Source organism: Octodon degus, unplaced genomic scaffold, assembly GCF_000260255.1.
Source record: "Octodon degus isolate 3935 unplaced genomic scaffold, OctDeg1.0 scaffold00002, whole genome shotgun sequence".
In the NCBI taxonomy this organism is placed as follows: domain Eukaryota; kingdom Metazoa; phylum Chordata; class Mammalia; order Rodentia; family Octodontidae; genus Octodon; species Octodon degus.
The window spans coordinates 20,048,297-20,075,213 of record NW_004524578.1 but is presented as its reverse complement, the minus strand read 5'-3'; the positions used below and the strand labels follow the sequence as shown (position 1 = coordinate 20,075,213).

At 40.9% G+C, this 26,917-nt stretch overlaps 1 protein-coding gene and 1 pseudogene across 3 annotated transcripts in view; one reads left to right on the top strand and one right to left on the bottom strand.

Annotated features, from left to right (window-relative positions):
- The window catches only part of Crtc3 (CREB regulated transcription coactivator 3), a 130,849-nt gene that overhangs the window by 26,250 nt on the left and 77,682 nt on the right, over positions 1-26,917 (top strand). The gene's annotated exons all lie outside the window — the stretch shown is intronic.
- LOC101571379 lies at positions 25,595-26,910 on the bottom strand (annotated as a pseudogene).

Here is a 26,917-nt window from a genome sequence, read left to right as displayed (position 1 = left end):
GCTTATTCCACTGAGCCATCTCCCCATCCCCTCTTCCTCCTTTTTTTAAAATTAGATTTTGTTAAAAAAAATTAGATTTTATTGATACATTTTAGATATACATAACAATCATTTATCATAGAGAATTTATACCTGTATATGACATAACTTGTTTTTTCCCCATTCCCCTAACATCCCTTTAACCCCTCCTTTTCTTCTTCAGCTAATCAGACTTCTATGTTGTAGCTAAATAAACATCCTGATTAAGTTTTATAGGAAAAACTTTCAGCCTTCACTTAACTACTTTCAGTTGCATGCGTTTTAGAAGAGAACACTTGGAAAACCAAATCTGTGGCTGCTGGAATGTCTTAGTATGGCTTTGTGATGAGGCTCAGTCTTCTGTTCCCATACTTAAAACCAGGTGGTCCTTTAAGTGGACAGATTGCTCTCTTGATGGCTTTCTGTTCTGCTTGTGGTAGAGGAGTTAGCTTCTTTTCTTTATTACCCAAACATATTCCTGCCAATGCTTTTTGAGCACCTGTTGTGGTGGCAGGCTTTGTAATTAGGCACAGGGATAAGCTGGCCTCTGCACAGAGGTCTGTAGTCCCATTGGTCCATGTTTAACTCCAGGAGCCTGAGAGGCTTGAGCAGCCTGCATCCAACACTGCCTCTTACTACAGGAGAGCTTCTCTATCAATGCTGCAGATGACCTGCATCCTGTGGACTTTCCCTAAGAGGCTTTATCTGTGTTACAAATTAGTCTTTATGGAGACCTCAGAGTAGCTTTTGTTCTATGTTATGGGCTTCAGACATTCTCTTTGTATCTCTAGGTTCAGTTCCCAGCTCTTCATGTCTCCTGACTGTCTCTTATTTAGTTCTGGTGCCTCCTAGGGCTTGGGCAGTGACTTCCCAGAGCTTCTGCTGCTGTGGGCCCTATGCCTGGTGAGCTGTGGAATGATGGGGTGTAGGCTGGATGTGACAGTCCTGTGTGGCTTTCTCACTCTTTGGAATTATGCTTTGGGGTATTTTCTCAACCTTTGTAAACTGTTTTTTCTGTATGTAACATACAGAAGTATTTATTGTAAGATACAATAATTATCTGTAAGATAAACTGAGGTTACTGGAGGCATGGAGATGTTGATCAAGAGATGTTGAGAATTAGAGTATGTTAAGGGACCTTAAGTATATAAATAACTGAATCCTTCTAAAGCACTAATGGGATTCTGTTTGTGTATTTCATTTGTCATAGTTTGTGACTTTTGTGGCAGAGTCATCAGTTTAGAACTTAAAAGTGAAAGGGAATTTTGTTCACAAGGTCATTAACCTTAGCCAGCCCTGCTCTTGGGTACAGAGTGCTCTCTGGTGACTCTGAAGCAACTCTTTCATCTAAATACTATTAGATATAATAAGATAGGGTAATGACCTTGGGTTTCTGCATGAGCTTTAGAAGAACACATTTATAAATTATTTTAACATGAATTATTTCAAGGAAAGATTTCCACTGATTACTAATATCATTTCTTTTGTGTTATGTCTTATTTTCTTTTCCAGAGAATGATGTTTTCTGACCATGTCTCTAAATTCTGTCTAGATGTCTATACCTCCCAAAATGCATGTGCTCTGCAGCCATGATTTGTCTGCCTGTGATTAGCTTCCTGGCTTGCCTTTGATTTCTCCTTCCAGCGGCATGTTCTCTTCTGCCTAAGGAAATAGTGAGAAGCACAGAAAGTTAGCGGATTACTTAATAGTTTTGGAATGTGCATCTGTCCCAAAATAGGAACTGTGACCAAGAATATGGTTGTCATGTTTTTAATACAAATTTGAATTGTGCTTTTTTTCTCCTTCCTTTTAATCTAACCATCTGTGTTGAATAAAATATATAGAATAAGGGAGAAAAGTAGACAACCATGAATCTCTTGTTGTCCAGAATAAAGCCTTTGTTTGAAATTATAGAAAGAGCAAGGAAATGTTGGCCCCATACACTAAATTAGGAACATCTGTATCCATGAGAACTTGAGCAAGAACATTGGGCAACTGGAATACCGCCATTTTTATTCTGCTTTCCATGTGATCCAATTGTTTATGCCATGGAGAGGCAGTGATGGCATGGATACTTGAGGTCTCTGAAGTATTACTCCTAATAGTGCTTTGAGAAGACTGATTTATGCCCAGCTGTGGTGGAACCCACCTATAGTCCCAGCTAATTCCAGCTGCAGTACTCGAGAGGCTGAAAGAAGAAAATTGGTTGAGCCTACGATTTTAAGACCAACTTAGGCAACATGGTGAGTGTGTAGCTCTTAAAAAGATCTGGGCATCGTGATACACACCTGTAATCCTAGTACTGTGGGAGGCAGGGGAATTGGATCACAAGTCTGTGCTCAGCATGGGCAATTTAGTAACTTAGTGACTCTATCTCAACATAAAGAAGACTGGGGGTGGAGATGGAGGTCATTGTGAAGGCCCTGGGTTTAATCCCCAGTATAACAACAACAAAAACAACACTGTTGAAAGTTGGAAGAGGTGAAAATTTCTGAGCTCATCTGCTGGATAAAACCAGTGACTTATTTGAAAGGATCTAAGACTAGAGTGACAATATATGTTTTGTTTTAAAAATGAAAGTGTGGGGCAGTGCTGCTGCATGGTAGATGGGCAAAACATCAAGTTCTGAATTGAAATACAGCTTCTGCCACATTCTAGCTATGACCTCAGACAATTTATTTAGCAACTCTTTGCCTCATTTTTCCCACATATAAAGTAGGGATAGCAGCAATGGCAGTATCTTTGGGATTTTTGTTTTGTTGCAAGGTTTAATTATCATCTGTAATACCCACAGGACAGTGTTTAGCACAGTGAGCCTGTGTTACAAGTGTTTCCTCTCAGTACTATCACTGTTACTATGACCCCTGCTAGCACCACTGTGGTGACTTGGCTGTCACTCCTCCCTCTCTGTGCGGGCACTGGTCTAAGCTCTGTCACTCAATAGCTGAGAGTCTTATTTAAGTGTAGGCCCCTGTTTCTAGATCTGTTATCTGTCAAACTGGGGTTGTCTTAGTTACTTTTCTTTTTGCTAGAACAAAATACTTGGCTCCCACAAATTAAGGAGAAAAAGGTTTTTTTGGCTTACAATTTGTAGAGGCTCCAAAGCAGGGTGGCAGAGAAAACTTGTTCATGGCCTGGCAGGCAGGACGCTGAGAGAGATGGGGGGGGATGACACCTCTGGGCTACACCCCCGTGGACCACCTCTTTTACCAGGCTCCACCTCCTGGGATCACATTTAACTGTACCCTGCTCAGGGGACCAATCCACTATATCACACACAGCCCATGGTCCAGTTACCTCTCCAAAACTCCACCTGTGATTGCCATGAGATTTTTGGGGGATAAGTAGATATAAACTGTAGTGGGGGTGTTAAGGGCCAACTTGGTAGGATTAGAGTTTGGATGAAAGGGGTGAAGAAGGCCAGGTGACTCCTGGGCTGAGTGCTGCAGTACCTGGCAGGGGACATACTTGTTACAGTGATGATATTGTCATTGTGGCAGCTCTCAGTTACAGGTCACTTATACTTCAGTGTTACGTTGCATCATGGGCTGTGTCACACAGTACTAATGAAGCACCAATGCTGGAGAACTATGCTGCAAAGAATAATGACAGCTATCAAAACTGCTCCACCAAGGCATTGTTGTTATTGCTCACTTTAACTTTGAGAAGTAGAAGAGCACTGGGAGGAGCAACCCTGTGCTCCAGCACTGAGATTCACTGCCCCCGCAATACCTCTGGAGATGGGTCCTAGATGTTGGAGAGCTACAGGAGGCAAGGCGTGTTGATATTCCTGCACTGAGGGCATTATTTCCACTCTCCTATGTGGAAAATCTGTGTTCCTCCTAAGTCGCAGGATTCCTGAAAGCTCAGCTATGCTCATCTTGTTCAAATATATGTAGATGCCTGCAAAATACTTGTTCTGTATATTATAGTCATTTTTCTACACTATTATATAGCTACTGTAACTTGCCTTGAATTTACTCATCTGTACACATTTATTGAGTGCTATCATGAAAAAGATATTACTGGGCTTATGAAGATAATTCAAAGAATGTCTGGGGTTTTTTTGTTTTGTTTTGTTTTCTGTTTTGGTACTGGGGATCAAACTTGGGGCCTTGGGCTTGCCAGGCAGGTGCTTATGCCTCTGAGTTATCTCCCTGGCCCAAAGAATATCTATTGAAGAAGCTTATACTCAAGTGTTATAGATAAATAGGCAATTAATAACTAGGACAACATTGATTCTGGAGTTCTTTCTCTATTTTAGTTTTCATTTAAAAAATTTTACATTTATTAAAAGTAATGCAGGGGCCTGCCCCTTAGCTCAGTTCTTTAAGTGGCTGCTTCAACAAAGCAGTCAGACTCAGGTTGCTGTGGTTTGATCCCCACAACTCAAGCCAGCCAAACCTGCTCTGAAGGCATTCGGAGAAAAAAAAAAAAAAGTAACACATCATTTTGTTTATAGCTTGGTCCTTAGTTACTTGTTTTTTCATTATAAAATAATATGTGGGGATGGGGAGATAACCGAACAGTCTAAATGCCTGCCTGCCAAGCACAAGGACCTGGATTCCGTTCCCAGTACCACATGCTGTGTGGGCACTGCAGTGAGCCAGCCACCAAAACTGGGTGTTGTGGTACACACCTGTAATCCCAGCACTGGAGAGGCTGAGACAGGAACATCACTATGAGCCTGAGCTGCATAGCGATACCTTATTCCAAATAAATAAATAATTAAAAAGAATATGTGCTCATTTTATATAATTTAAAAAAATATTTTAAAATTTAAGAAATTTAATTTAGTTGCATTTTACTAACTAGAAATTACTGGTTTGATGTTTTATGATAGTTATTCTTCATGTATCTTTTTTATAAGTGATATCACTTTTTTTCTTTTTTTTCTCTTGCTCTTTTTTGTAATACTAGAGATCAAAACCAAGGCCTTAGCATGCTAGACAGGTGCTCTCTCACTGAGCTATATCCCCAATCCTCATATCATATTTTTACCGTTTTTTTGTATTTCAGCAATTGTTAATAATTATTTCCCCATATCATTTTTTTTTTTTTTTTTTTTTTTTTTGTGGAACCAGGGAATGAACTCAGATCTTTGCGTTTGCCAGTCAAGCGCTTATCCCACTGAGCCATCTCCCCGGCCCCTCCCCATATCATTAAAATACTTTATAGATAGAATTTTAATGGTTAGGTAATATTTCACTGTCTTTAATTTTGAATTGATAATCATTTCTCAACTGTTCAACCTAATATATCTGTATATAGATACTGTAGACATAGGCAGATTTATGCATGAAGGGGCTGGGATGAGGTCATGAGTTTGATATTTGGTACCAAAAAACCCACCAAATTTATGCATGATTCATCTGTGTTTCTGAACATAGATTTCCATGAGTGGAATTATTTAGTCAAAGGTAGAAATAGTTCCAAGGTCATTACTGTATGTGGTGTCATTACTTTTGGGCAGTGATATTTAGCTTAACAAACTGGCACTGGCACTAACTGCTCTGGATATCTAGTACCTTAACTACAGAGACTCCTTAGCCTCTTCAGAAGTGACTCCCAAGTTCATGGTGTGGAGTTTGCACAGCACTGAAGCACATGGGCCAAGGGGCTGGTAAACAGCCAGTGCTCCTAACAAAGGGGACAGACACTGGGCTTCAGAGCTCCCTGTGCAGTGCCTCTCAGTTGCTAACTTGAAAACTTGATATTTTTGAGGTGTTTTGTTTGGTTTGAGACAGGGTCTCACCATGTAGTTCATGTGCTGGCCTAGAACTCACTATGTAGTCCAGGCTGGCTTCAAACTTGCAGCAATCCTTCTGCCTCCACCTCCAGAGTGCTAGTTTATAGACATGTGCCACCATGCTTGGCAGGTTTTTTTGGTTTGTTTATTTTGTTTTTTTGTACCTTGCACTTGCTAGGCAGGTGTTGTGCCACTGAGCTATATCCCTGGATGATCTATGTCCCTGGCATCTATGTGCCTGGCAGTTATATAGATAACTTTTATGAAAATTAAAAAGGTCACTTAATATGATCCACAAAATATACCAAAGAAATCTATGACTATCACAGAAATGTGATTCAAGAAAAAGTCAGTTTGCACACTTCCAATTAATTTGCAAGTGTTGACTGCTTTCTAATAGCTTAATTGAATATATTAACTTATTTCTAGAAAATAAGTCCAATTTTGTTCTTAGTGCCAACTGAAGGAGTTATTCTTTATAATGAGTCATGAAATGGTATATACATCTATATATCTGTATACTAAAATAAGAACTATATCGATAGAATCATCAGACAGTGAACTGCTGCAGAGGCTTTTCCCTTACTGTAATTTTAAAAGTATTTTGTATTTTGGTGGGGATGTCATATACTCTTAACTAGAAAAGAAAATGTGTAAATAGTCTAATGAGTGTCTAATGAGTGGGAGTCCAAGAACAGATTTAGCAAAACAGAGATCTCTTAGATCATTGATAAATATCTCAGCTTAACCCTGTACTCTTAAGAACCACCCACCCTGCCTGCCAGCCCCCAACATCCCAGTCCAGGGGCAGCCCTCCCCTTTTTGAACTCTTCCCCTTGAGGTTGCTTCCCTTCTTGCTGATAGGGAGGTGGTGGTGGCTACAGTTACCACCCATCTGGTCTGCAGAACATGTCTTGCTTTTATTTCACAATCCCCTGGCACACTAGCATCCCAGTCTGTCCCCCAGAGGCATCTGGGACAAAATGGTGCCCCTCTTACAACAATCCACACTCCTGTATGTCTGGTCCTGCTGTGTGGTGATCTAATCAAGTGCAGAATCAGTCTGTAAGGTGCCAGCATTACCCTGATGCTCTGGCTGTGGATGTGAGTGCAGATGGAGTCAGAGTTGTGTGGCTTCTGGCTCTGCTGTGGCCTTCTTCCTGGGGACCTCTTGGCCACTTGGTTCCTAAGTAGCCAACTTCTTGCCTGTCTGTAGGTCCAGCCCGGGCTGAGCGTGAGGGACTGAGACCATAGTACAGTAGTAAGTAATTTGGCATCAAGTTGCCACTGTTGGCCCCATGCCTCTGCTCTGATAACTGGAATCTTGTCTGCATCCTCAGTGCCAGAATCTCATGTAACCTCTTTCATTTCCCTGTGCCTTATTTTTATAAGCCTCCCTCCCAGGGACTGAAGGCTGCTGTGAAACTCAGGGACCAGTGCACTTCCTTATGCCAGATGCCACTTTGCCTTTCCAATCAGATTCTGGAGCATTTTGCTCCATTTCTCCTTGTTCCTCAGGGTCTGCACTCAGAAAGCCTCTGTTCTGCCCACTTATCTCAGTAAGGGCAGCTTGTTTCTCCAGTTACTAGGGGCAGAACCTTGCAGTCAGCCTTAACTCTTGTTCTCCCATACTCCAGGTCTGAGCTTGTAGCATTCTGGGTTCTACTTTAAGATCAGGGTGCCATGTTCTGACCCATTGTTCTCTCTTCTCTGACTTCTTGCTACGCAGAAGAGTCCTGCCCCCTTTCATTGATTCTCAGCACTGTCATCTGAGCCATCTGTAAGAAAGTGAGCAAAAGGATAACCTTTCTCTTCTCAGAGTCCTCCAGGCACCTCTCATTTCACTCAGTGTAGAACCAAAGTGCAGAGTGCAGATGGAGCAAATGGAGGCCCATTACCTCTGCTCAGGAGCTTACTTGAGGCCAAAACTTTCACCCATCTCCAGCTTTGGGCTGGAACCCAGGGCCAAGCACATACTAGGCAAGTGTTCTTTCTCAGAGCTATGCCCCAATCCTGTTTTTACTTTGTTTTCAGACAGGGTGTCACTAAGTTTCTCAAGTTAAACTCGAATTTATGATCCTTGTACCTCGGCTTTCACACTAGCTGAGATACAAGTGTGCAGCAACATGCTTGGCCACATACTGGCCTGTCCGTGTCCCTTAAACCCTCCCTGGAGGCTCTCTGCCAAAGATGTTCTTCTCAGCATTTGAATGGCTTTGTACCCTCACTTCCCTTTGCTCTTTATTGAAATGATACCCATCAGTAAAGGGGTCTTACCCCTTGGAATATCATAATTCCCTTTACCCTTTTTCCTGCTTGATTTTTCTGCTTAGCACATATCACCATACAATGTACTGTATTTCTTTTAAAAATTGTATTTGATATGCTCCATCAGAATGTAAGCTCCACAAGGTGAAGGATGCTTTGGTTCACTGCTATATTTCCAAAGTTTTGCAGTACCTAGCCAATTCAATAAATACTTGTTGGATGAACAGATTTGACAGTTAAATGTTTATTTGTGTGTCAGTACTACTCCAAGCATTTTATTTTTTAATTCTTTTTTTTTGTTGTTGTTGTTGTTCTTTTGTTGTTGTTTTTTTTTTTTTTTTTGCGGAGCCAGGGATTGAACTCAGTCCCTTGCACTTGCCAGGCAAGCACTTTTTCTGCTGAGCTATCTCCCCAGCCCCTACTCCAAGCATTTTATATGTAGAATCCAATTCTCACAGTGACCTATGTGAAGATATTTCTGTGATTCCCATTTTACAAACAGAAAAGAGTCTAAATAGGGTAAATGACTTGCTCAAAAGGATGAGTCACTGTACAAATATTCAGACAGTATCTGTTAGAATGAACATAGGTCTTTATTAGTCAAGTCCATGTTTGGGTCTTAGCTCAGTCAGTTGTAGATTGAGTTACAGCCTCTTCAAACATCATATTCTTTAGTTGTGGACAATGAGCCTGGTGGTATAGACCTGTGATTCCAGCAGTCTGTGAAGCTGAGGCACAAGGATATAAAGTTTGAGCCCAGCCCGAGCAACTTGACAGTTCAATGATATTCTGTCTCAACATGGGCTAAAGATAAAGCTCATTGCCAAGGCTGTGATTCAGTCCTAGAATGAATGAATGAACGAACAAATGAACAATGGTTGTATCTCTAAGGTTATTAGAAGCATTACATAAGATCGTGGATATTTTATTTTCATATATGTTTTTATGATCTTTTGGTGGAGTTGAAATTTTTCATATTATTATTGAGCATTCAAGCTTTCTCTTCTTGGAATTTCCTGTTTATAACCTTTGCCCAGTCTTGTCTGGTCTGCTGGTCTGGTCTGGTCTGGTCCAGTTTGATCTGGTTCAGTTCTGTTTGGTTCATCTGTTCTCTCTCTTTCCTTTCTGTGTAATCAAGTTGTAAATGTCCCTTAAATATTAGAGATACATGTTGTATTACAAATCGTTTTCCTCGGGCCTCGGGAGATGGCTCAGTCACAAGGGCCTGAGTTCAATCCCTGGTCCTGCCAAAAAAAAAAAAAGATCTTCCTCACGCTATCGTTTGTTGTTCAGTGATGTTTTTTGCAGTCTCTTCTATTCATATTGTTAGAGGTCTAGTGTTGGTGATTGATAAAGTCAGTGAGAATACAGATTGATTCACTCAGGAAATATTTATCAAGGACTGGAAAACTGTGGGATACCTATTCAGTCAGGACAGCTCTGAATCTCAATTCATAGGTAACATCACTGACGGTGGCCCTCAGCATTGATTTTAGCAGATTTTTGAAAGAGTATATATTTTTTCAGAGTCAAATAAACCCAAACATTTCCCAGGCTTTAGCCACATAATCAGGAATTGCAAAAGAACTCTGGAATTCTTAGGCTCAGCTCCAAGTTATTAGGCATATATTGCTTTCCCTGTGAGCACTTTGCTTTCAGCTTAGTCAGCTGTGCCTGTACAGTACAGAGAGGACAGATGATACATGCTTTACATGTCTCCTATGGGCTCAATTCCAAACGCAGGCTCAGAAGCTAGACATATAGCTCATATGGTGAAAAGCTGGCAGGGTCTTCTGAAATGATGGAATTTCCTATCAGGCTGTCAGCTCTGCAGAACCTCCAGGTTCTGAGTATTATAGCACTGGGGAATGGCAACAGCATACAGATGTTGCTTACCCACGCTGCAGGTCCTATGTGAGTCTGAACAGTAAGTTTAGGGCCCTTGAGTGAATCACCAGTGCTCCTGTCCCCTAGAGTTCAGGTTTGATTGATGCAGGTCTCACATAAGAATTGTCTTGTGCCACCTGTACACCTGTATACCTGTAATTCCAGCTACTTGGAAGACTGAGGCAGGAGGATCACTAGTTCAAGGTCAACAACTTGACAAGACTCTCAAAATTGAAAAAAAGGGGGGGTAGGATAAAAATGTAGCTCAGTGGTAGAGTACCCACAGGTTTAATTCTGAGTAACCCCTGTCCCCACAAGAACTTTTTATAAATCACTTGAATGTTCAATACAATGGGTCTTTCAGGCACTTTGAATATCATGTAAGTCCTTTTCTTGATGCAGCAGCTTTAGTAAATCCCCTCCATAAATCTTTTTTTTTTTTCTTTCTTTTTGGCGGAACCGGGGATTGAACTCAGGCCCTTGCGCTTGCCAGGGAAGTGCTTATTCCACTGAGCCATCTCCCCGGCCCCTTCCCCTCCATAAATCTTTACAACCTGTTATCCAATGTGTAAATTCAGTACAGTTTTCCTGCTTTGTGTGACATCTTAGAATGGTGGTCAAGAATGCCATCTCTGAAGTTAAATTGTGGGGTCTCATTAGCAGCTTCCCACAAACTAGTACTGGGACCTTAGACAAGCTTCTTTCCACCTCTGTGCTTCAGCTCACTTATCTGTAAGCAGTAGATGGGAGCGATGAATATAAATTTGTTAGGATTACATTGGTTAACACGTATATCCTTTGAATAATGTCAATACGTAGCTATTGCTCAATAAATGTAAAATTCCTTTGAAACTTATGTGAAGTACTAGAGGTGAGTGTCTCTACCATCTATACCATTTCAAGAAGTTGATTCCATTCTCGCAGTCTTTCTATGCAGGAGATCTAAACAGGGCTAAAGAACCAAGCTTTTGCTGTTTATATGAAGCACCTTCAATTCCATAAGGCTAATTCCATTTTAGTAATTTCTCAGTGACTGGGTAAACCCCTTTTGAAGTTTTCCTTGGCTTGTGCAGGGTCAGGCAGACTGGATAGTAGTGCTTGACTCAGTACAACTCCCAGAGAGGCAGAAGGAAGAAAGGCACCTTCTAGAAGGAAGATACCCAAGAAGTGGCAGGACTGGGACAGGACAGAAGTGAGGTCTTCAGATTACCTTGCATTTAGATTCCAAGTGAAATTCAAATCATGTTAACATGGAGCAGACCTCTGCTCGATCCTACCCAAGAGGGAGAAGAATGATATTTAGAGTAGTGATTGTCTCATACTAAACTTTTAAGTTGCCACATATTTTGGCAATAGGATGAGCCAAAGTTTTGTTCCAATTCCCTAGAAAATTTCACAATAATCAAGAGTTAGAATTGGTTCTTATGTTATGAAACAGTTTTTATATTTTAAACTTTAATATAAAGTTTTAGTTGTGAATTATTACTTACAGCATTTTCCAAGAGTCAGAATGCCATCTGCAGAAGATTCTACACAAGCCTTGATGCCACACACTGCAGCACTTTCCTATTTCAAGACAATAGTCTGCTTCACAGAACTCCCTGGATGTACAAGTTGGCTGCCTTAACAACAAATAGCTAATGTCTCAGCTCTTTCTGTCTTTACCCCAGCCCCTTGGGAATGTGACTTCACAAAGTTCTCTCCTCCCATTTTCTCCTGGAAACCTTTTTGGAGGAAGTCCCTATGGTAACCGCCTTCTTTCTGCTAGTTTCCTTGACTATGAGAGAAAACACTTCTCCACAGACCTTAGGCAGGAGTTGTTTGTGTTGGTGCTGGGATATAATCCAGGACCTTGTGCATTCAAAGTGCTCCCTGTCTGAGCTACATTTTAGCTGTTGGTGGAAGTCCAGCAGTGGTGAGGAGCAGAGTGCAGTGCTCATGAACCTTGCTTGGATCATCTAATCCTCCTGTGGACTTTCTGAGATAGGTAGTATCACCCCCATTTTACAGATACACAGGTAGGAAGTGACTGTTAGGATTCTAACCCAGGCCATTGCTCTTATTTAGCAAATTAAACAAGGCTTAGCACACACAACCAATTCATTTTTGGTTAGAAAAGTGTTTTATGCTTCCTTTTTTTTTTCCTTCCACTCTGGATGGATGCCTTTTTCTTCGGGCCTTCAGATCCGAGTTTAGGGTCACTTTTGGTTGGTTCCATCTCTCAGGTTCCATCTCTCAGTTTGTTTATTCACTCCCTTGACCTCCTGGGAAAGCTTTTTATTAGTTTAATCTTACCTTCAGTCCTAGGCAAACTTTTTTGGATTACTGACAAAATCTAAGTTAGGCTTTACTCTGCTGCCTAGCTGAGAGTTTCACACTGGACAGTGGTCAGAAAAGGCAGAACTGACAGGTGGCAACCTAAGAGAAGGAAGCATGCAGGACCCCAAGAGTCCAAATGATCAGCAGTGCGGAGGAGGGGCAGCTCTTCCTGCCAAACCAAGCCAAGCTGAGCTGTGTAGTGCTGACTCAATGGTTTATCTCACCTCAGTATCTCCCACCATCTTGTCTTTCATGGAGTTGCTCAAGAGATTGTTCCACCAGCCTGTGCCTGTTCTGGCTCTGAGCAGCTTTTTTTTTTTTTTTTTTTTTTTTTTAAATGTATTTTGTACAGTGTCTTGCTGTACAACTCAAACTCCTAGTGATCCTCCTGTTTTCAGCCTCCCCAGAGTCGGAATTATAGGCGTGTGCCACCAGGTCTTGGTGGCTTGCTCAGTGTGTCCAGGGGTGGGGCCGGTGGGGCCAGTGATGCTTGTGATCAAACCTGGACCCTTTGCTCTGAGCAGCTTTTGAGTTCATTTAGAATTAAGTAATTGAGAACTATCATTTAGATATTTTAATATGCACAATTCTGTGTTAATTCAAAGAAAAAAATTTAAAATGCAATTTTATATATTTATTTTTTTGAGACAGGTTTTGCTAAGCAGTTCAGGGTGGCTTTGTGCTCACTTTTGTAGCCCCCAGGCTGGTCTCCAACCATACAGATCCTCCTGTCTCAGCCTCCTGAGTTCTGGGATTACAGGCATGTGCCACCATGCCTGGTTCCTGGGCTACACGGTGGGCACCCACATCTGGGGCCAAGATGGCACACCCAGGGATTGGGGCTGAGACGACACGGTGTTTGGGGCCGGGATCAAACTCAGGTCCTTGTGCTTGCCAGGTAGGTGCTTATGCCTCTGAGTTATCTTCCTGACCCCTAAAATGCACATTTTGAAGCAATTTGCAGGTTAAAAATGTAGTTTGGAATTAAACAAGCAGATTATAATGAAAAAGGAAGCATTTATGAGACACAAAGCATAGCCTTTCCCAGGGTACCCCCCCCCCCATAGCAACTGATTCTAATTTGGGTCAGGCATCTTTCCATAATGACTTCTTGTCCTTGCAGGCAAATCACAATCTACAGGATGAGAATGGGCTCTGTAGCTCTTTGGGTACAGAGATCAAAGACTGAAAGCAGTATCTGGATGCATTGGTGCACAGCTATGAGTAGGTCCACTGGCTCAGGAGAGTGAGGCACTAAATTTGAACCCAGCTGGGGGCTACTTAGTAAGACTGTGTCAAAAAAGTTTAAAAAAAAGGCCAGGATGTAGCTCACTGTGTGAAGGCCCTGCGTTCAATTTCCAGTACCACAACATAGGCAAACAAATAACTGTAACAACAACAAAATCTGAGAGTAACAACAACAACAAAATGTAGGTAATCAGTCTAAAGTTATGGAGCTAGTAAGTGGCTGGTATAAAACTCAGAGTCTTCTCACTTTGAAGTTTTTCAGCTATTTTATGCTATTTGTCTATGGTGTTCTTCAGCATGAAATAGAAAAGGAAATTTACTTTTTTCTTCCTTATTTTTTCTTTACCTCTCTTTTTCGTTTTCAAACAGGCTTCTACAATCAGTATTTACTGTGTGCTACTACAGCTTCTATCACTGCTACCACTGTTGGGAAAAGTGCTCAGTCTGGACTTGTTTCAGGCACAAAGGCTCCGTGCCACTGTCTGTGTTGTTGGGTCCTCCTAGTTATCTGCAGAGCTTGTGCGGGTCCTATCCTTCTTGATGCCCAGACGATGGATGCTAAGGAGATCAAGCAGCCTCCTCCCACACAGTGCTAAGTGGCAAAGCCAGATCTGAAATCCAGGCTCAGATCCTGAAGTCCCTACTTGTAACTGCTTGCCTCCCAGCTGTCCTTTGGTTAGTGCTTTGTTCTTTTGTTGAATTACTAAAAGACAACCGTTTTTTCCAAATGCAGAAGTTGAAACCTGTTGAGGAAATTCAACCAGAGTATTTCTTGAATAAAAAAGAAACCATTTCCTGATTTCTTCATTTGTCAACCTAGTAACATGATTAGGACTGGTACTACCTGCTGTCTTGCCTTCATGCAGGGATGAAGCAGAGGCAGTTCTTTTAGGAACTTCTGGAACAGGTTGGGGGTCAGAAGCTTGGCTTTCTCTGTGATTTTTCTCTCCCTTATATCTGGCTCTGTAGGCAGTAGCACTCAAGTGTTGCAGCCTTAGGATAAAAGCTGGCTATGAAGGCCTTGAAGCTAGGTCTACATTAGTGTAGAGGTTTTCTTGATTTGTTCTGCTTTCACTACAAACTTTGTCTTGCACATTATCAAAACTTTATCTCTGGTTAGGCAAAAAAGTTAAAAAAAAAAAAAGGCCAGGATGTAGCTCACTGTGTGAAGGCCCTGCGTTCACATGTACCCCTGTGATCCCAGCTACTCCGGAGAATGAGGCAGGAAGATCAGAAGTTTGAACCCTGCTTAGACAACTTAGCAAGACCCTGTTACAAGAAAAAAAGAAAGTCATGGAGATGGCTTTCAGTGGCAGAGGATCTGGGATTCTATCCCTATTACAGCAAAAAAAGAAAGAAAAACAAACACCCTTATCTCTGAACCCCAACCTTCCAAGATGGCTCTCTGGATTTGTTTACATTTGCCATGGATAGAAAAAAAAATCAGGAAATATGAAACTAAACTAATAAAAAAATTGGGGGGAAAGTAGATTGAAACAAAGTAGGGGAACGTGGGCAGGAGAAGTGGTTAGAATGTAGATTTAAGAGCTGTGCAGCTTGGGTTGTATCTCCACCCTTCCTGAGCTGCACTCAGGAACCTAAACTTTTTGAGCCTTAGTTTCCTCCCTGTAAGATGGGGTGGTGATAGCACTGCTTCTCAGTTGTGAGGAGTAAATGGGATTATGTGTGTGGACCATCTAGCACGGTGCCTGGAACATTGTAAATGTCAGTGAAGTTTTATTTATTATCAAAGTAATAATCTAGCCTTTTTACACATTAAATTAGGAAAAAAATTGAGTTAATTTTCAGTGTTGATAAAGTACAATAAATTTGTTCTTGTATATATCATTATAGATATTGTACATTGATCTATATCTTTTTTAATAAATGTCAGTAAAGGCTCATTTATTTATTTATTTTTAAGTATAACATTCAATTTATTATTTCTTTCTCAAGAGAGTTTTCTTCAGTCCATTAAGACTCAGCTCCCCTTACATGGGCTTTGGTGGAGGTCGTGGGGCAGCACCAGCAGGTCTAAATCGGGGTGGAGGAGTTCGGTCCTTACGGGCTTCACGAGATCGATTTCTGACCACTTTGCTGTGAATGGCACAACTCACACAATAATGCAGCTTCACATACAGCTTGGGAAGCACATAACCGTCGAAGACACTCGCTTCGGAAATGTCCCTGAAGGCGGCCGGCCTCCACTATGTTCCGAATGACAAACTTCTTAATAGCCTAATCCTTGGTATTCACCGGGTGCAGTTCGTGAAGCGAATAGGCTGCACATGACCGCGGCCCCTTTTGGCACGACCGTTGTTCCTTCTTTTTTTTGTCATCTTGGAAAGGAGGACCCAAAAGAGAAGGCTCATTTATTATCAAAGTAATAATCTAGCCTTTTTACACATTAAATTAGGGAAAAAATTGAGTTAATTTTCAGTGTTAAAAAAAATAAAAATTTTTCAGTGTTAGTAAAGTGTAATAAAATATGTTCTTGTATATGTCATTATAGACATTGTACATTGGTGTATATCTTTTTTTTTTTTTTTTTGAAGACAGTCTCACTATGCAGTTCAGGGTGGCCTTGCACCTCAGTATAGCCCAGGCAGTCTCAAATTTGTGGCAGTCCTGCTTTGGCCTCCCAAGTGCTGGGATTACAGACATACTCTGGTGTGTATCTTTTTTAAATGAATGTAAGACTGTTTCAGATTAACATGAAAATGTTAAGATACTCATATTGTTTGATGAATTCAACTTTGGGAACTATCTCCTCAAAGAATAATACAGGATATGAATTTAGTCTTTTTTTTCTTCTTTTTTTTTTTTTTTTTTGTTGTTGTTGTTGTTGTTGGAACCAGGGATTGAATTCAGACCCTTGCACTTGCCAGAGAAGCGCTTATTCTACTGAGCCATCTCCCCGGCCCCAAAACTTTTTTGTCTTTTTTTTTTTTTGCAGAATCAGGGATTGAACTCAGGGCCTTGCGCTTGCTAGGGAAGCACTTATTCCACTGAGCCATCTCCCCAGCCTTATGAATTTAGTTTTGATAATTTGCAGTATTTACTGCAGTTTTCTGTAGTGAATAATTAATTTTATTATATGATGCATCTGCTCTGTGCAGCTTCACATTATGGATGAAAGGACCCTGCAGCTACATGGAAGGGTCTGCATTAGTAGGTTAAGCAAAAAGTAAATTTACAAGAGGTACCAAATTGTATGAATTGATGATGATGGGAGATGTGAGGTTTTCACAGAGCTGTATGACCTACCAGGCTTATGTCTAATGTCTTTTTGATACTGCCAACTCAATACTGCTATTTTATTTTTTTATTTTAATTTTTTAATAGATTGCAAATTGAAAATTATTTACAAACATAAATTAATATAACAATAAAAAGTGTCCAAAATAAAAGTGAAGAAAGAATTTACAGATCAGTCATAATAGTTCACTGTGTCAAAACCAAGAAACTTACATTCATATAATTAGAATTCTAAAGTAGAAAGGAGTAGGCAATAAATATTTAAAGATTTAAAATTTCTGAATTTAGTTCAACTTATAATACCATATTTCCAAGAAAAATGAACCTTTTGCACAAGAAATTAAAATAAAATCATACAAAGATACACAAAAATGAAATTGTCCAAAATTTATTGTAAAGAAAAAATCATTAAAGCATATATACATTAAAATATTAGTTATGGAAGAACAAAATTAAATAGCACCTTATTCCACATTAGAAATAAAAAAAGGACCAAGTGTGTAAGAAAATAGACTAATTAAAGGACTGAAAGAAAAGATTTGTCCTCTTTGAATTTTATACTTAGCAAACATACCTTTGAAAGCTAAAAGTAAGATTTTCTAATTATGCCAACTTGAAATATTTTAATACCTCCAGAAGTATCATATAGGAAAAAACAAAGAGCCTAATTCAAAAGGCAAGAGAAGTTGCAGTATGCTCCTGGATGAACAATAAAGAGCTCTCAATATGGTAGTTATGCAGGACTATATAAAAAATATATTAGATGAACCCTATTTAAAGGTCATTGCAGATTTCTATGAAACAGTACCAATCTTATGTTGGGCTATACACGTATTTTTTTCATATATGTGTGTATAAAAGACAGGGAAGAAGTAATATAAAGTCAACAGAAAATGGAAATATACTTTTTAAAATTTCTAATGCTAGGAGAAGATATACGATGTCTTTTAAATAAATCGTAGGTCAAAGATAGAGTATAAATCTTAGAACAAAAATTAAGATTAAGCAATATTCAGAAAATTAAATACTAATTAATTAAAAATTAAATGTTTCAAAACAATTGAACTAAGAAAAGGTTTTCATGATAGCAAAGAAGTATTAAGAGTAAAACATAAGATAAATACTGGAATGGCAAATAAATGACCAGCATTTCTAACAGTTTGAGGACAGGATATCGCACAAAGTTCTAGTGTATTGTGGATATGCATAATGACAGTTACTGGTGGCTAGGCATCACTTGTGGGCTGAGCTACAGCTATTTCTTTGAAATCCACCCTGTAGACCAGGTGGTCTCATGACCCATAGGGTGGAAGAGAAGTTCATTTGTAGAGTGTGCTGATAGAAATATTTTGCTGCTGAACACAAAAGAATAACTGAAGGACTACTATTGTATACCTCTTATTCTCCTGTGTTTAATTGTTTGCCCTATTTGGTGAGTTCTTTCCATTCTCATTCATGGGGCTGTGATCAATTTGCTCCCTCTCTAGAACATCCTTTAGTAGTCTGTGTAGGCTTGGCTTTGTCATCATGAAATTCTTTAGTTGTTCTTTGTCATGGAAGTATTTCACTTCTCCATTATACTTGAAAGAGAGTTTTGCAGGATTTATCAGTCTGGGTTGGAGTTTGTTTTCTTGCAAGACTTAAAGTACTTTGCTCCATGCTCTTCTTGACTTGATGGTTTGTAAAGAGAAATCTGCTGTTTCTGCAACTGGGGAGATGGCTCAGTGGAATAAGTGCTTACCTGGCAAGTGCAAGGGCCTGAGTTCAATCCCCAGTTCCACCAAAACAAAACAAAACAAAAACAAAAAAGTTCTAAATGTGATCTGTTTCTTTTCTTTAGCGGCTTTTAGTATACTGTTCCTACGCTGAATTTCTGGGATCTTGATTATTATGTCTGGGTGTGGTTTTCATTGGGTTGATGTTATTTGGAGTTCTATATGCTTCAGTTACCTGAATGTCAGGTTGTTGCCCCATATTTGGGAACTTTTCTGCTATTCTGCCCATATTCTTTTTATATCATTTGTATTGACTCCTTCCTTCTCATTGATGCCTACACATACACTTGATCTTAGCCAAAAGGCCAAGAAGCGATCATTGATGCCTATTAGTCTCACATTGTTCATCTTTGCATCATCTTGCAGGTATTGAGTTATTTTTTCCTGCATCCTAGTTGTTTTTAAAAGATCTTTTCTTACTTTTTCACTAGCTGCAGTGGTGTCTCTAAGGTCAGAAAGTCTGTTTTCACTTTCACTCAAACGGTTTTACCAGCTTGCGATTGAGGTTTTAATTTCCTGTATATTACTTTGAACTTGTCTCATACATTCTATTTCTTTCCTAAATTGCTTATTCAAGGGTTCCATCATTTTTATATTCTGCTCTTTTTTTATCAATGTATTCTTTAGAAGCACTTAGTATTTCTTTGATTATAGTTATTACTAAATTTTTTAGTTCAGAAATTATTTCTGATCAGATTTCTTCTATACCTTTCTGCATTTGTTTCTTTACTGTCAGCGCTATTATTTCAGAGATATCAGGTGTGTGATTTCCAGTTTTCTCAATGCTAGTGTCTTCTGCAATTGTACTGGGTGGATTTGGGGCCTGAGACTGCATTTTGTTCCTTCTCTTTGTCATTTTGTATACCACTGTCTTCTGACCTTTGGTGTAGAGCTTAGATAGAGTTATTACCTTAGCACAAGCTCCGGATCTATTCAGGATCCGGCGGCCTGGGTCCTCTCACTCACTCACCCGGGCCTGTGCTCCTGGTCTATTCAGGATCCAGAGGCCCCGGGTCGTCTCACTCACATGCCGGGCCTGCGCTCTGGTTCTATTCAGGATCCCAATACTACTATTTTAAACTTTTTTTTTTTTTTTTTTTTTTTGTGGTACCAGAGATTGAATTCAGGACCCTGTGCTTGCCAGGCAGGTGCTTATTTACTGAGCTATCTCCCTAACCCAATACTGCTATTTTAGTATCACTGAAAATATTGTCAATTAATGAACAACAGAGCCTGGTCCCTGCCTGGGTCTCTCCATCATGGCCAACCTCTAATCTCAGGGTAGGGGTCAGGACCAAGGATAGTGGGGCATGAGAGAAAGCTCAGATGCACTAAAGATTCAAGTACATCTTACAAATTCTTGAACTTCTTTTGTAGACTCTCAGGAGGGCAGTATACAGGGAATATGTGGGTACCAGTATGAGCTCTTATTCTTTTCTTCTGTTGTGTGTGTGGTGGGGATGGAACCCAGGACCTCACATAGGACATAGGCTTGGCAGGTACTCTACTACAGAACTACTTCAGCCCTTGATCTCTTTCTCTCACCTTCACTATTCGCAGGACATCTTCAAGAAATTTCCTGACAGTTTCTGTAATGATACATATGGTTTGCATTAATGTTCTAGTAACACTCCTTTACAGTGATTATTTTAGGAAAAGAATAATTCTTTAAAAGCCAACACAGCAAGCTATAAATGAAAACAATGCTTTTTCTAAAAAAAATTTTTTTTGTGGTGCCAGGGATTAATTAAAATAATATTAATAAAAACGTAAGGGGCTGGGGAGATGGCTCAATAGAGTAAGTGCTTCCCTGGCAAGTGCAAGGGCCTGATTTCAATGCCTGGTTCTGCAAAAAAAAAAAAAAAAAAAAAAAGTATTGGTGCCGGTGAGGTAATTCAGCAGACTAAACACCTGCTTAGGCAAGCACAGGGAGCAGGGTTCAATCCCTGGCACCATATGTCACACTAGCTCTGATCCCAGGTGCACTGAGCTGGCCACTGAGACTGTGCATGGTGGCGCACACCTGTAATCCTAGCGCTGGGGAGTCAGAAAACAGGAGAATCACTACAAGTCCAAGCTGCATAGTGAGACCCTGTACCAAATACATGAAAAATTAAAAAAATAAGAAAGTATTAATACTATAGTAATATATCCCCCTAAGAGTTCATGCAACTTAGTAATAAATGAAGTACAAAATAAAAGTCCCTAGAAATGAGAGGTTAGTGATAGAAATGGGTCTGAGGTGACTTTCGTCTCTTATACATATTACTTGATGGTTAAAAATGATGGTCTTTACTTTTGCTTACAAAAAGCTTATGCTTTGAAATGTGTAGCAAAGTGTTCCCTAATCAAAATGATTTTGTGTGGAAGAATATTGTGGAAATGTCTATCTTGGGACTATAGCTATAAGAAAACACACTTGTGGAACAAAAACACTATATACAGTGGCTGTGTTTAGAATCTCTCCCCCTTTCTGTGATCCTAACTTGTCTATACAGATATTCCTTGTTTAATGACTCAGTTCTGGTCCTAAGACTAGGTCCTTAAATGAATTGGTTGATAAATAAGGAATTTTATAGTGTGTACATCACCATATGCAGCACAGAGGAAACTCCAGCTTTATGACTTTGCTTTTACTTGCATAACTCCTACATACTGTACTGTAATGTAGAACAAAATATATAAACAAGGTGTACTGTACCAAAAGTATAAACAAGGTGTACTATACCAGAATGAAACAGTGAGGCTCTGTAAACAAGATATACAGAAATGTACACAAAAAGACAGGTCATAAATCTGACCAGCAAGTTGTATGTCCAGTGTTCCTTGTTGTAAGTCCACACAGTAGTTAAATAGATAGGTTGTTAAACAAGGGATATCTGTAATGTGGTTCTATTTCTTTGGTAATAAAAGTCCAATTTAACAGATATTTATTGAATCCAGCCTGTGTACCAGACGCTGCTTGATTCTAGAGATAGAGCAGTGACCCAGACAGGCCCAATCACTGCTTGGCAGAGTTGCAGTCTCTTGGGAGTGACAGGTAATCTTACAAGTTGTGTGACACCACGTGATAAAACCCCCAAGTAAGGAATGAGGGGTGGCAGGACAGGTCTGTGTGGAGCCTGTCCTATCTAGGCCAGGATGCTTCCTGGAGGTAGATGCAATGGGCTTGTGTGCCCAGGGCTGAGGGCTGTACTGCTGAGGGTTTGAGATGGGATCTTGGGCCAAGGAAACAGCCTTCAGCAGCCAAAGTGTGGAGGGAGGAGAAAGTATGTCAAGTCTGAGGAACTGAGTTTGGTGAGTATTGAGTATGAGGTGGGAATAAGGTAAAATAAGCCAAAGGGGAAGCATGAACCAAATTAGGAAGCACTTTACATTTTCATTAAGGATCTTGAATTTTTTCTTAGAGGCAAGGTAAAGCCATTGGAAATAAGGTATATATTGCTAAGTTAGGTAGCAATTTCTCCTTCCACTATAGCATTTCTCCTTCCAGTAACATTATGTTGCCAGCTTTTCCTTTTATTCTGAATTTTAAAATAGAAGTACATTTTTGTTGTAAAAACAAGACCATATACAATGAAAATCAGAAGTTTCCTTTTTTTCTCATACCTTCCTGCTGTCCTAATCCTCAGAGCTATCTATTGCTTTTACATTCTTGCAAGAGGTTCCTGTGTGTAAGCATGTGTATGGATACCCTTACTTCCTCTTTTACATGCATGGAATAATGCTATACTGAACAACTTGTGCCTTCAAGATAGAATTCCATACAGCTTAGCCATCTGTTCATATCAGTGCATAGAGATCTGTTTCTTTTGTCTTTTGATGTACGGGGGATCAAGCCCAGGGCCTACAACTCTACCACTGAGTGATCTCTCCAGACTTTTGTTCTTTTTAGTGGCAGCACTGTATACTTTTACTTAGATGTCCTGTCCTGTATTTACATGCTAGACTTTTTACTGAAGAACATTTAGATTGAGTCTCATTGTTTACTATTCCAAAGCAAAGCCTCAGGGAACAACCTTGCTATTGATTTTGGGGTGTTCACCTTAGGGTATCTGTGAATAGGTTCCTCTAAGGAAAATAGCTGAGTGCAAGTGTTTGTACCTTTATAAATAAGGTAGATATTGCTAAGTTGCCCCTCTAAAGGTATATCAATTTCTCCTTCCACCAACGTTATGAGAATATCCATTTCTTTCTTTTTTGAGAATGTCCGTTTCTTCATATCTTCTTCACCACTAGATACATCAGTTTTTTTTTTTTAAATTGTGATCAAAACAGCCAAATTTGTTAATATCATCGTCATTGTATTGTTTTGCAGTGCTTGGGATCAGAGATCATCATTAACTTTTTTTTTTTTTTTTTTTTTTTGCGGAACTGGGGATTGAACTCAGGCCCTTGCACTTGCCAAGCAAGTACTTACTCTACTGAGCTAATTCCCCGGCCCCCATCATTAACTTTTATTAGTACCTTTTTTTACAAGACAGGGTTTCATTATGTAGTCCAGGCTGGTCTCAAACTCATGGCATTCCCCCTGCCTCAGCCTCCCAAATCCTGGGATTACAGGCATGTGCCACCACACCGAGTTATTAGTACATGTTTGCAGTACATGAAGATTATATTCGTTGTAGGGAATTGGTGCTTGTATATAACATACATTTTCCTTTCCCTCCACCCCCTTTTATTTTCCACTATCAGACTCATACAGGTTGAAAAGAAACTAATAGGCCAAAGAACATACAAAATATGTAACACACTTGTACTGAATCAGAGTACATTTTTAGATACGTTGTCTGCACTGGATTACAGTACCTTTTTTTTTTCTTCTGTCTTTTCCTATGACCTGTCTAGGGTGATAGCTCAGAAGAATAAGTGCCTGCCTGGGACAAGCACAGGGTCCTGAGTTCAATCCCCAGTACCATAATTATTATTATTATTATTATTATTATTGTCTTAAGGTGTACCTATTTTCCTACAAATGACTAAAGTTTATCCTCACAGCAGAGTAGTACACTCCACTGTGTGTGCACATTTTTTTTCTTCACTCATCTGTTGATGGATATATAAGCTGATTCCAAGATTTAGCTATTAGGAATTATACTGCTAGAGACATGGGCATGCATATATCTCAGTGATATGATGTCTTTTTTAAATTTCTATTTTTTTTAAGCAGGGTCTTACCACACAGTTTGGACTTGTAGGGATCCTCCTGTCTCAGCTTCCCTAGTGCTGGGATTACAGGTGTATACCACCACGTCCAGTTTCGGAGCAGCATGACCTGCCCAGGATTCCAGGGCTGGATGGCCTGTGATACTGAGAAGTGAACTTGGGACCTTGGGCTTGACAGGCAGGCGCTTAACACCGAGCTATCTCCCCAGCCCGATGTCTTTAACTCTTGTGAGATACCTATAAGGGAAATAACTGCGTCAAATGGAATTTCTGGTAGTTTTTTGCAGAATCTTCATACTGATTTCCATAGTGGTTGTATCAGTTTACACTCCCACCAACAAGGGAGAAGTGTTCCTTTTTCCCTGCAGCCTCACTAGTATTTGTTATTGGTTGAATTCTTGATGGTAGCCATTCTTTTTGGAGTGAGATGAAATCTCAGTGTTGTTTTAATTTGATTTTCTCAAATGGCCAGTGATGTTGAACATTTTTTCATATATTTATTGGCTGTTTGTATTTCTCCTTCTGAGAATTGTCTATTCATTTCAGATGTCTGTATTTTAATTGGGTCTTTAAATTTGTGGAGTCTCATTTTTTTGAGTTCTTTATACATTTTAGATATTAGCCCACTGTCTGAGGAATAGCTGACAATTTTTTTTTCCATTTTATAAGTTGTCCTTTCACTCTGTTGGTGATTTCCTTTGCTGTACATCTTTATTATTTCTAAGAGAACAGTAAAGTACATTCATATTATTGTACAAAAACTATCTCAAGAACTTTTTCATCTTGGCAGATAGAAACTGTACCCACTTGACCCTTCTACTTTCTGCTTCTGTGAATTTAACTATTTTAGGTGCCTCAAAAAGTGAAATGGTACACAATTTGTCTTTGTGTAACCAATTTATTTTGCTTATCATAATATTCACAGTGTTTATCCATGTTACAGTAACAGAATCTCCTTCCTTCTTAAAGGCATAATAATATTCCATTATAGATAAGTACCACATTCACTTTGCCCATCCATGTGGTGATGAACATTTGGGTTGTGTCCACTTCTTGACTGTTGTGAGTAATACTGCTATGAAATGGTTATAGAGTCTGCTTCTATTTCTTTGGATATATAGAGTCTATTTCTTTTGGATATATAGAGTCTTTTGGATATATAGAATCTTTTGGATATATAGAGTCTGCTTCTATTTCTTTTGGATATATACCCAGAAGTGAAAGTGCAAAATCATATGCTATTTTTAGTTTTGCTTGTTTTTATATTATTTTTAAAAACTTTTATTTATTTATTTGGCACAGGGTCTTGCTATGCAGCTCAGACTCAGTGATCCTCCTGTCTCAGCCTCCCCATTGCTGGATTACACATGTGCACCACCATGCCTGGTTTTGGAAAGGCATAGGGTGCCCAGAGTTCTGGGGCTGGCACAGCATGTGGTACTGGGTCCTTGCACTTGCCAGGCAGGCATTTAGGCCTCTGAGCTATTTCCCCAGCCATTTTGCTTGTTTTGAAGTGGGGCCTCAAACTCCTGGGTTTAATTGATCCTCCCAGGTATCTGGAATTACAGGGAGGTGCCATCATGCTTGGCTTTATTTTTAATTTTTTAAGGAATTGCCATACTCTTTTCCACAGTAGTCACCCTATTTTACATCCCACAATATTGCATAATGGAGTCTGATTTTTCTAATCCTTAATAGTTGTTGTTTTCTGGGTTTTGTTTGATGCCTTGTTTGTTGTGGTAGCTCTCCTAATGGTGAGAGGAGAGACGTCATTAGTGAGATTGAGCACCTTTACACACCCTTGTTTTTTTTTTTAATAAAGTCAATGGAAAATGGAAATATATTCTTTTTTATTTTTTTATTTTTCCTTCCTTTAATCTTAAGCAAAAGAGACATGGGGTTCAAAAATAAAAATTTCTTGCCCCCCCCCCAAGCCTTTACCCAGTTCCCCCAGTGTACCCTCCTTCTCCCCCAGGGAAGCAGGAGGCAGGGGTGGGGGCATCTCCAGCTCTGGAGCAGGAAGGCAGGGGCCGTGCCCAGCTCACTGCTGGTCTCTCTCCAAATATAAATACATGTGTCAAAACTCCTAGGAAATCCTCCACGCCACCACTCAAGCACTCTGGGTTTCTGCTGGCGTTTGGAGGATGCAGGGGCCGGGCACTGGCTGCTGTGCTTTACTGCACCTGCTCAGCCTGCACCCCGCCAGCCTCCTGCTGCTCATTGTAGAAAAGATGGCATTCAGGGTCTCCCCGGATGGTGGGGGCTCCCTGGATCAGCTTCCCGGTGTTGGGGTTCACACACCAGCACTCCCCGCGCTGCCCATTCAGAGACATCTTGCACTGTTTGAGGTTGTATAGGCCGTGCTTGTCACAGTTGGGATGTGCAGGGAGTAGAGGTGCTCCAGAGGGCCCCGATCATCAGGAAGGCGCATAGTAGAGATCCGCTCCAGGACCTGGTCCAATTCCTGCTGGCAGGGGGTCCGGGCAGGTGGTGGCCGTATCTTCTTGGGCTCTTCCAGGCCGAGGTGGTGTTTTCCACCTTTGCCCATCTGCCGGTGCTGCTCAGTGACTTTCTCCCGGAAGACAGCCAGCTCCTTCATGCCTGACTTGAGGGGCTTCTGGCCAGCACTGCCTCCACCTCCCAGCATGTTCAAGGTCCCGTCTACATGATTCTCGCCCAGGCTTCCCTCGGAGTGGTCATCACCATTGTCTGCAACCTGCTCTCGGTTGGCGCCGTAATCGGCATCCCCGAGCTTTTCGCAAGTGCCTTCGCCGTGGACCAGCGCGTGAAGGGGCAATTCGGAACCGGGCTTGGGGTAGCAGCGCATTCCCTGGGCGCAGCGCGGGGTGTAGACGCCGCACGCCTCGCCCTCCAGCCGAGCGCACACCGAGCAGCAGCCGCAGCCCGGCTCTCGGACCAGCTCAGCGCAGGGCGCGCGGGCGCCGCCGTTCACCCGGGACCCGGCTGCGGGCGACGCCACCGGCGGGGTCCCGCAAGCGGCCAGGCGCTCCGCGGTGCAGGGCGGACAGCGGAACAGCACCTCCGCGCGCACCCCGTGGCCAACGCCGCCCGCGCCCAGCAACAGCAGCAGCGAAGGCAGGAGCAGCGGCAGCGCGGGGCCGCCCAGTCTCGGAAGCATGTTGGCTGTGGCGGGCGCTTGAGCAGCGGGCGAGCGGGCAGGTGGCACGGCCCCACAAGAGCACGAGCCGCCACCTTCGCTTCTTTCTCT